This window comes from Otolemur garnettii, unplaced genomic scaffold (genome assembly GCF_000181295.1).
Source record: "Otolemur garnettii isolate 467f Iridium unplaced genomic scaffold, OtoGar3 scaffold00175, whole genome shotgun sequence".
In the NCBI taxonomy this organism is placed as follows: domain Eukaryota; kingdom Metazoa; phylum Chordata; class Mammalia; order Primates; family Galagidae; genus Otolemur; species Otolemur garnettii.
In genome coordinates, this window is record NW_003852570.1 from 2,306,920 (window position 1) to 2,314,812 (window position 7,893).

At 34.7% G+C, this 7,893-nt stretch overlaps 1 protein-coding gene and 1 pseudogene across 8 annotated transcripts in view; one reads left to right on the top strand and one right to left on the bottom strand.

Annotated features, from left to right (window-relative positions):
• Window positions 1–7,893, top strand: part of ATRX (ATRX, chromatin remodeler) — a 325,591-nt gene that overhangs the window by 83,292 nt on the left and 234,406 nt on the right. Inside the window, exon 1 of one of the 8 annotated variants that reach the window (XM_023519448.1) lies at window positions 5,400–5,418. The exons of the other annotated variants lie outside the window; for them this stretch is intronic. The gene's annotated coding sequence lies outside the window, so the exon portion shown is untranslated. Of the gene's footprint in view, window positions 1–5,399; window positions 5,419–7,893 lie in introns of those variants that run through there. 8 annotated transcript variants of the gene reach the window in all.
• On the bottom strand, window positions 4,195–5,264 carry LOC105888067 (annotated as a pseudogene).

Below are 7,893 nucleotides of genomic sequence, written 5' to 3' on the forward strand. Positions count from 1 at the left end.
CCCGCCACAATGCCCAGCTATTTATTCTTTGGTTGTGGCCATCATTGTTGTTTGGCTGGCCCGGGCTAGATTTGAACCTGCCAGCTCAGGTGTATGTATGTGGCTGGCGCCTTAGCTGCTTGAGCCACAGGCGCCGAGCCGTGTTCTTTTTTCCTTAATAAGTTTGAATTCTCTGTGGATTCTGGTTATTAAAGCTTTGTCAGAGGCATAACCTGAAAATACCCTCTCCCATTCTGAGGGCTGTCTGCTTGCTTTACTTACTGTGTTCTTGGCTGTACAGAAACTTTTTAGTTTGATCAAATCCCAGTAATGTAATTTTGAATGGAAGGAAAAATATCCAGTGCAGTCAGTACTATTATGAAACCAATTTACAGTCACTCACAGTTTCATATGAAGAATAGATCACAACTGTGGTCCAGGATGAAGGAGGGAGATGGGGGAATGGCAGATGTCAGATAGAGGGAGGGTGAAGGTGGGATCACAACCTATGGTGCATAATACAAGGGCACATGGAGGATCTATTAAGTTTAGAGTATAAATGTCTTAACATAAGAATTAAGTATATGATGAGAGGTATATATTAGCCAGTGTGATGTAAACACTCCTAATTCTATATGAAATCAGCACATTGTACCTCATAAATGCATTAATGTGTACATGATCTATGTGTTTATGATTTAATAAAAAATAAAAAAAATTAGGAAAAACAAACAAACCCCCAAAACACTATTACAACCTCTAAACAAAGAAAATCATCAAAATTAAAAAAAATGTGAAATGCTCCAAAATCCGAAACTTTTTGGCTGCCAGGATGATACTCAAAGTATATGCTTATTTGAGCACTTCAGATTTCGTTTTCAGATTTTTAGATGAGGGATACTGAATCCTTATAAGGCGGATAAACTAGTATAATGAGAATGTTCCAAAATTCTGAAATCTAAAATACTTCTTGTCCCAAGCATTTCAAATAAGGGATACTCAACCTGTACCAGTCTGTTTGAACATTCACCTTTTTTTTTTTGGTTTAAAATGTAAACATTTATTAAGCACCAAGCATATACTGTAATGGTTGCTATATATATATATATATATATATATATATATCTCAAAACATAATATTGATACAGTATCCCTGTCATTGACCTTACCATCTAAAATGGAATACAGGAAGAATGCTATAAGCCTACCTCAACATTTTTTTTTGTCTTTATTTTATTATTAAATCATAGCTGTGTACATTAATGCAGTCATGGGGTACAGTGTGCTGGTTTTATATACAATTTGAAATACTTTCATTAAACTGGTTAACATAGCCTTCATGGCATCCTCTTATTGTGTTAAGACATTTATATTCTACATTTGGAAAGATTCACATGTACCCTTGTAAGATGAACCATAGGCGTGGTCCCACCAAACACTCTCCCTCCACTCATCCTCCCCCCTCCCCTCTCCCTTTTCCCCATATTCTTGGGCTATAATTGGGTTATAGCTTTCATATGAAAGTTATAAATCAGTTTCATAATAGGGTTGAGTACATTGGATACTTTTTCTTCCATTCTTGAGATACTTTGCTAAGAAGAATATATTCAACAGTTTTCAACTTAGAAATGGTTATTTCAGCAAATGGAGGAGGTAAAATGACCTATTATTTCAGGTATAGTGTTAATAAGATTTTGAATATGATTCAAAGAATATTTAATTTGCACCTATTTTCCCCAATTATATTAGGCTTCTAAGAATACTTAGAAATTTGATAAGAATAATGACTTATTTCAAATTGACTTGTAGGGCTTTAAAACTAAGAGATGCTTACAGCCTAAGTTTTCAAGCAGCCAGGCCAAACCCCGTGAAAAATACAATGAAACATAGAAGTTTGTCTTCTATGCCACTTAAAACTTTTCAACTTTTTCCTTTTTTCCCACATGTGAGGGCTCCAATGATACCTTTATAAAGGAAGAAAGTACTAGGTGATCTACCCCAGAATACTCAAGTCTTAACAAGAAGAACTTCCAGAAAAGATTAATTCATGTCTTAAGACTGAGGAAAGGCAATGGGGGACCAATGGCAACAAGAAGTGCCTGTATGCATTTATATATATATATATCAATCAGGTTTAGGCTATGCATTTTTTAGTGATGGAGAACATATGCAAATATTTGCTTTTCTGCTCTGTATATCTGGTGTAGGGCTACATAAGAATTTATCATCAAGATTCTAAATTGCAAACCTTGTCCTATTTTGCTTATATTTATAGTATGATATAGGGTGGCCATAAAATTCATATGTAATTTAAAGTTTAATTGTGTTTAATAAATACTTTTATGATTTTCATTGCTAGTCACAGATTAGCTGACAAAGTAACACTGAAAGGATTTTAATTTTCTGTCAAATGCAGAGATTGAATACATATGGTCAAACTATATATTGATGATTTTTAATTATTTATGATAATTCTTTTAACTCTAAAAGAACACTAAAAAATTATTGGTTTTAAGTTATCTAAAAACAAACAATTTATTCCATAAGGTACATGCACAAAATTTTAAAAAATGCATGCATACAAATATATATATATATATTTTCTGAGACAGAGTCTCACTTTGTTGCCCCGGTAGAGTGCTATGGCATTATAGCTCACACTATAGCAACCTCAGAATCTTGGGCTCAAGTGATTTTCTTGCCTCAGCCTCCTGAGTAGGTGGACTACAGGTGCCCGCCACAACGCCCAGCTATTTTTTAATGATGGGGTCTTGCTGTACCTCAGTCTGGTTTTGAGCTTAGGCAATCCCGCCCTCCTTGGCCTCCCAGAGTGCTGGGATTATAGGAATGAGCCACAGCACCAGGCTTGTGTACAGATATTTCAATGGCAGAGGGGTGGCATACTGAGGTTTTGTTTTTACGGCAAAACTATTTCAGTAATTTTTGGAAAGACCAATCATTTTTCCCCAGAAGTTGATCTTTGCAACTTTCTTTTTAGATAACAGCAGTGGTGGCAACATTTTAAAAATGTGTATAAAGCTTATATTGCATAACCAATTTATCCAGAAAGAATGGTCCAAAAACTTCAGGATAAAACTTTATAAAAATAAAATACTAATAATAATTTTAACCTAAAATTGACACACAAACACCCCTCTTCCAATTTAAAGGTGAAATTTAATACCTCCTACTCCTAGTAAAATATATGTATAAGATTTGAAGTGAAAAACCTCAGATACTTATCAAGATCATTCTTCAGTAGGTCTCAGAAAAAAAAAGAATGAACAGATTTTTAAAATTTATTTATGGCTGTGTTCAATGAATTGGGTTTACCAATCTCAGTCTTTGTACTTATTTTTGGTTGGCGTTGTATGAAATGGCTAGAATTCCTGACTAAAGTATGTGTTTTTCCAAGGCAAGGCAAGTTTGATTTTGCATAAAGCAAAAAAGATATTAGCATGGTTATAGAGGCAGTATGACCAACATATACACATTCACTTTTTTGAAGTGATACATTCTAAACTGCATGCAATTTAATTTCATGTCCTATTCTAAGACTACATGTTTGACATTAAGTTTAGAAGCATAATTGCTATAATATGTTAAATAATACTTCCATTTCTCCAATATTGCAAAGTATACTGTATTTTCAGATACCTGGTATAAATATTTTTGCACAGAATTTTAAAAGACATGCAGTCAGTTAGCTATAATTACTGTGTTAAGTAATCACATAAAGGAAGAATTCATAAGGAGAGCAAAATTTAAAACTAAGCATAATAATTACTGCATTTTAAAAAACAAAGTAGTTCTGAATACACTTATTTCTTATCTAAGAAATAATATGTGTATTCATTCATTTTATAATACTAGTTTGATGAACATGTTATGATTGTGTAAGATTTGTTTTTCTTGGTTATTTTTCTTTTATATATTCTCCCCCAACAGCAGTTGGAAGTAATTTTTCTTTGAATAGAAAGTAAATTAATGTTTATACTGTTTTTATACCTGAGTCATGTAAAACTCTTTTGATTTTAAAATGTTATATTTAATTTTGGGGGCCTTAATTAAGATTTAATACTTGACCATGTATTTTTTTTGCTATTTAGTCTGCATGTCAGCAAATTGATAAGGGTTAATTAACTAAGGCAAATCTTGATTTCATCTGTTTTAAATACACAGAAGTATTTTTTTCTTTTTTAATGAAAGAAAAGGAGATGAAGGAATATATAGGTCCTCTTAGCTCTCAAGCGTTTTGAGATACAGCTTTTATAAATAAGGGTGGATCAAATCAAACTTCTTACCTTTGTTTAGAAGAGAAAAAAAAAGAAGTTATTTCCTTCCTAAAATATCAGCTAGTTTCTTAAGTCTTCAGCTCTATTGGAAATTTCTCATAGCACTTCTTATAAACTGGCTTCATGTCAAAATTCACAAATTTATTCTTGAATGTTAACTTAGTGTTGTAGGTAGAACAGGGGAAGCAGTTCACACACCAGGCCTTATTGAGAGTGGAGACCACATCACCTTCTATAATATGGTTGCAGTAGTAACAAACATCACTGAACAGCTGATTATAGTGGATTTCACAATATGCCAGGCCCTTTCTCTCATAATGGCGATGTCCAAGAAATGGTTTTTCATAATTGGTACAAACAAAATTCTCCACATGTCACTGCTTGCCCATGGCATTGACCACATGCCCCTCAGTGGCCCAATTGCAAGCTACACAGGTGGGGACTCCCATTTTATCAAGGCACGGCAAGCAGTACAGCTTCCCTTTCAGCTTCCAGGCTGTCAGCTCCTTCCTGAAGTTGGCACAGTTGAAATAGTCTGGATGGTAAGATTTGTTCCTGAATATCAGAGGTTGCTCATCAGTGATGTGTGACACTTCTGACAGATGTATTTCCCAAAGCCTCTGGCTTTGACAAACCCAGTATCAGTCAGAATTTCCTAGCAGAGGTCACAACGGAAGCACTGAGGATTCCAACTATTATTCATTGCTTTGATAACTTGGCTGAGATGAATCCGCCACACTGATTGATGACAGCAAAGAGCATCTGAAAATCATGTTAACAGTATTTTCTTCCACCAAATTCGTAGAAGAATCCTTCTGGGAACTGCTGGAAGCATTCAGCACACATGAAATGCTGCTCATGTTACAGCTCTACATTACTGTTTATGATCTTCTCAGCAGACTCAAAGTCTCCTTTGCAGCATTCATAAGTGGCGCTGGCCAGGGCATTTGCCATGTTACTGTTGGTCATTCCAACTGCCACACCCAGCATCTCTCCACAGTCCGACGCCATCATTGTGCCTCACCACCTGGGTTCCCCATGCTTCTCCAGCTGCGTTCTACTCCCTGGACCCTGACCATTCACTTTTTTTTTTTTTTTTTTTTGACAGGCCGGTCTGCTAACTGTCTTTAATACTAAAATACAGGTGAGGTGACACTCAAATGGAACACAACCGTTCACTTTTTGAAGCACATCTGGGCTGATTCTAGGTTTGGGTGATTACAGTTAAAGTTGGTGGTGAAAATTCATGCTGATGTGTCCAGCCTGCGGTCCCTTATTTGAGGACTGTTTTGCTTATCTTTGGTGTCAGATATCACGAAAAGTATGCGGACTTTGTCTCTTGGTCATCAGCTTTCATTAGTGTTTATTTAATACAAACATAATTCTTATAAACACAACTCCTATTCTTCCATTACACAGCAGAAAAGAAAAAAGATTGGATATCTCTGATTATTATAGAGGTTTTTCTATGAACTTAGGTTTTCATTTCTTTGGAACAAATGTCCCAAAGTGCAATTTGTGGGTCATGTGATAGTTGCATGTTCATTTTTTTAAGAAATTCCTAAATTGTTTGCCAGAGTGGCTGTACTGTTTTATATTCCCACAGAATTATATGACTGATGCAGTATCCCTATATCTATGCTAAATTTGGTGTTAACAATATTTTAAAATTTTAGCGATTTTGATATTTAGAAATAATATATTGTGGTTTTAATTTTTATTTCCTTAATGGGTAATAAAATTATAAACACCTTCATTGAGATATAATTTGCATACAGTTCACCCATTCAGTGGTTTTTAGTACATTCACAGATATATGCAACCATCACCGTAATCAATTTTGGAACATTTTTATCACCTAAAAAGGAAAATCTATACCTTTTAACTGTCACCCCCTAGTTCTAAGCAACAGTTAATCTATTTTCTTGTCTTTATAGATTTCCTTATTTTGGACTTTTATATGATGGCCTCCCATGTGTTTTCATGACTTATTTCTTTCACTTATTGTAATGTTTTCAAGATCCATCTGTGCTGTAACACAAATTGGTAGTATTTCATTCCTTTTTTTGTCAGGTATGTTCCATTATATAAGTATACACCATTTGTTTATTCATTTGTAGACATTTGGCTTGTTCTCACTTTTTGGCTGTTGTGAATAATGCTGCTATGAACACTGGTATACGATTTTATGTGTAGGCATATATATTCCTTTCTCTTGGGTATATATCGAGGAGTGGAATTCTTGGATTTTATGTAGTAACTATGTTAAGTTGTGTGATCAAATGTCAAACTGCTTTCCAAAGAGGCTGTGCTATTTTACATTCCCACTAAGAGTGTATAAAAATTTTGTTTTTCTCTGTATCTGTGCCAGCAATTGTTCATGACCTTTTGATTCCGTCATCGTAGTGCATCTGAAGTATCTCATTGTGACTTCAGTTTTCAACTGACTAAAGACTATTGATGTTGAACATTGTTTTCATCTGCTTAATGGTAGTTGTAGATCTTTCTTGGAGAAATGTCTATTTAGATTATTTGCCCAGTTTTTAAATGGGTGTTTGTACTTTCATTGTTGACTTTAAGAATTCTTTATATAGTCTAGATTTTTTATTTTGGTAAGATATAAAAATGGCAAATATATATTTTAAGTAGACATAGAGGCTTGTGCCTGTAATCACAGTTACTATAGATTCTGAGGTGGGAATTTCACTTGAGGACAGGAATTTGAGACTAGCCTTGGCAATATAGCAAGGCCCTGTCTGTAAAAAATGTTTTTATAATTACCATTTTAACTATATTTTTTTGTTTTGTTTTGAGACAAGGTCTTGCTCTGTTGCATAGGCTAGCGTGTAGTGGTGCCATCATCGTAGCTTATTGAAATATCAAACTCCTGGGCTCAACCAATCCTCCTGCCTTAGCCTCCTGAGTAGCTAGGACTACACGCATGTGCTGCTATGCCCAGCTAATTAAAAACATTTTTTGTGTGTGTATAGAGACAGAGTCTTTCTGTATTACTCAGGGTATTCTTGAATTACTGTCCTTAAGAGATCCTTCTGCCTCAGCCTCCCAAAATGCTAGGGTTTCAGGTATGAGCTACTGGCTCCATTCATTTTAACTAATTTTAATTGTACAGTTCTGTATCATTAAGTACATTTGTTGTGCACCTGTCATTACCATCCTTTTTCTACAAGATTTTCCTCTTCCCTAGCTGAAACTCTGTATCCATTAAACAGTAACTCCTCAGTCCTCCCTCTCTATCCTGACAACCACAATTCTGCATTATGTTTCTGTAAATTTTACTACTTTAGGAATCTCATATGAAGTGTAATACGGATTTACCCATTTTTGGCTGACTTATTACTTAGTGTATCTTCCAGGTTTGTCCATATTGTTGTATGTATGAAAATTTCCTTTTTAAGGCTGAATATGATTTTTTATATGTATATACATTTTATCCATTCATATATGTCAGTGGACTCTTGGGATATATGGTTTGGAAATATTTTTGTGCATATATTTGTGTGTGGTTTTTTTTTTTTTTTTTTTTTTTTTGCAGTTTTTGGCCAGGGCTGGGTTTGAACCCACCACCTCCAGCATATGGGGCCAGTGCCCTACTCCTTTG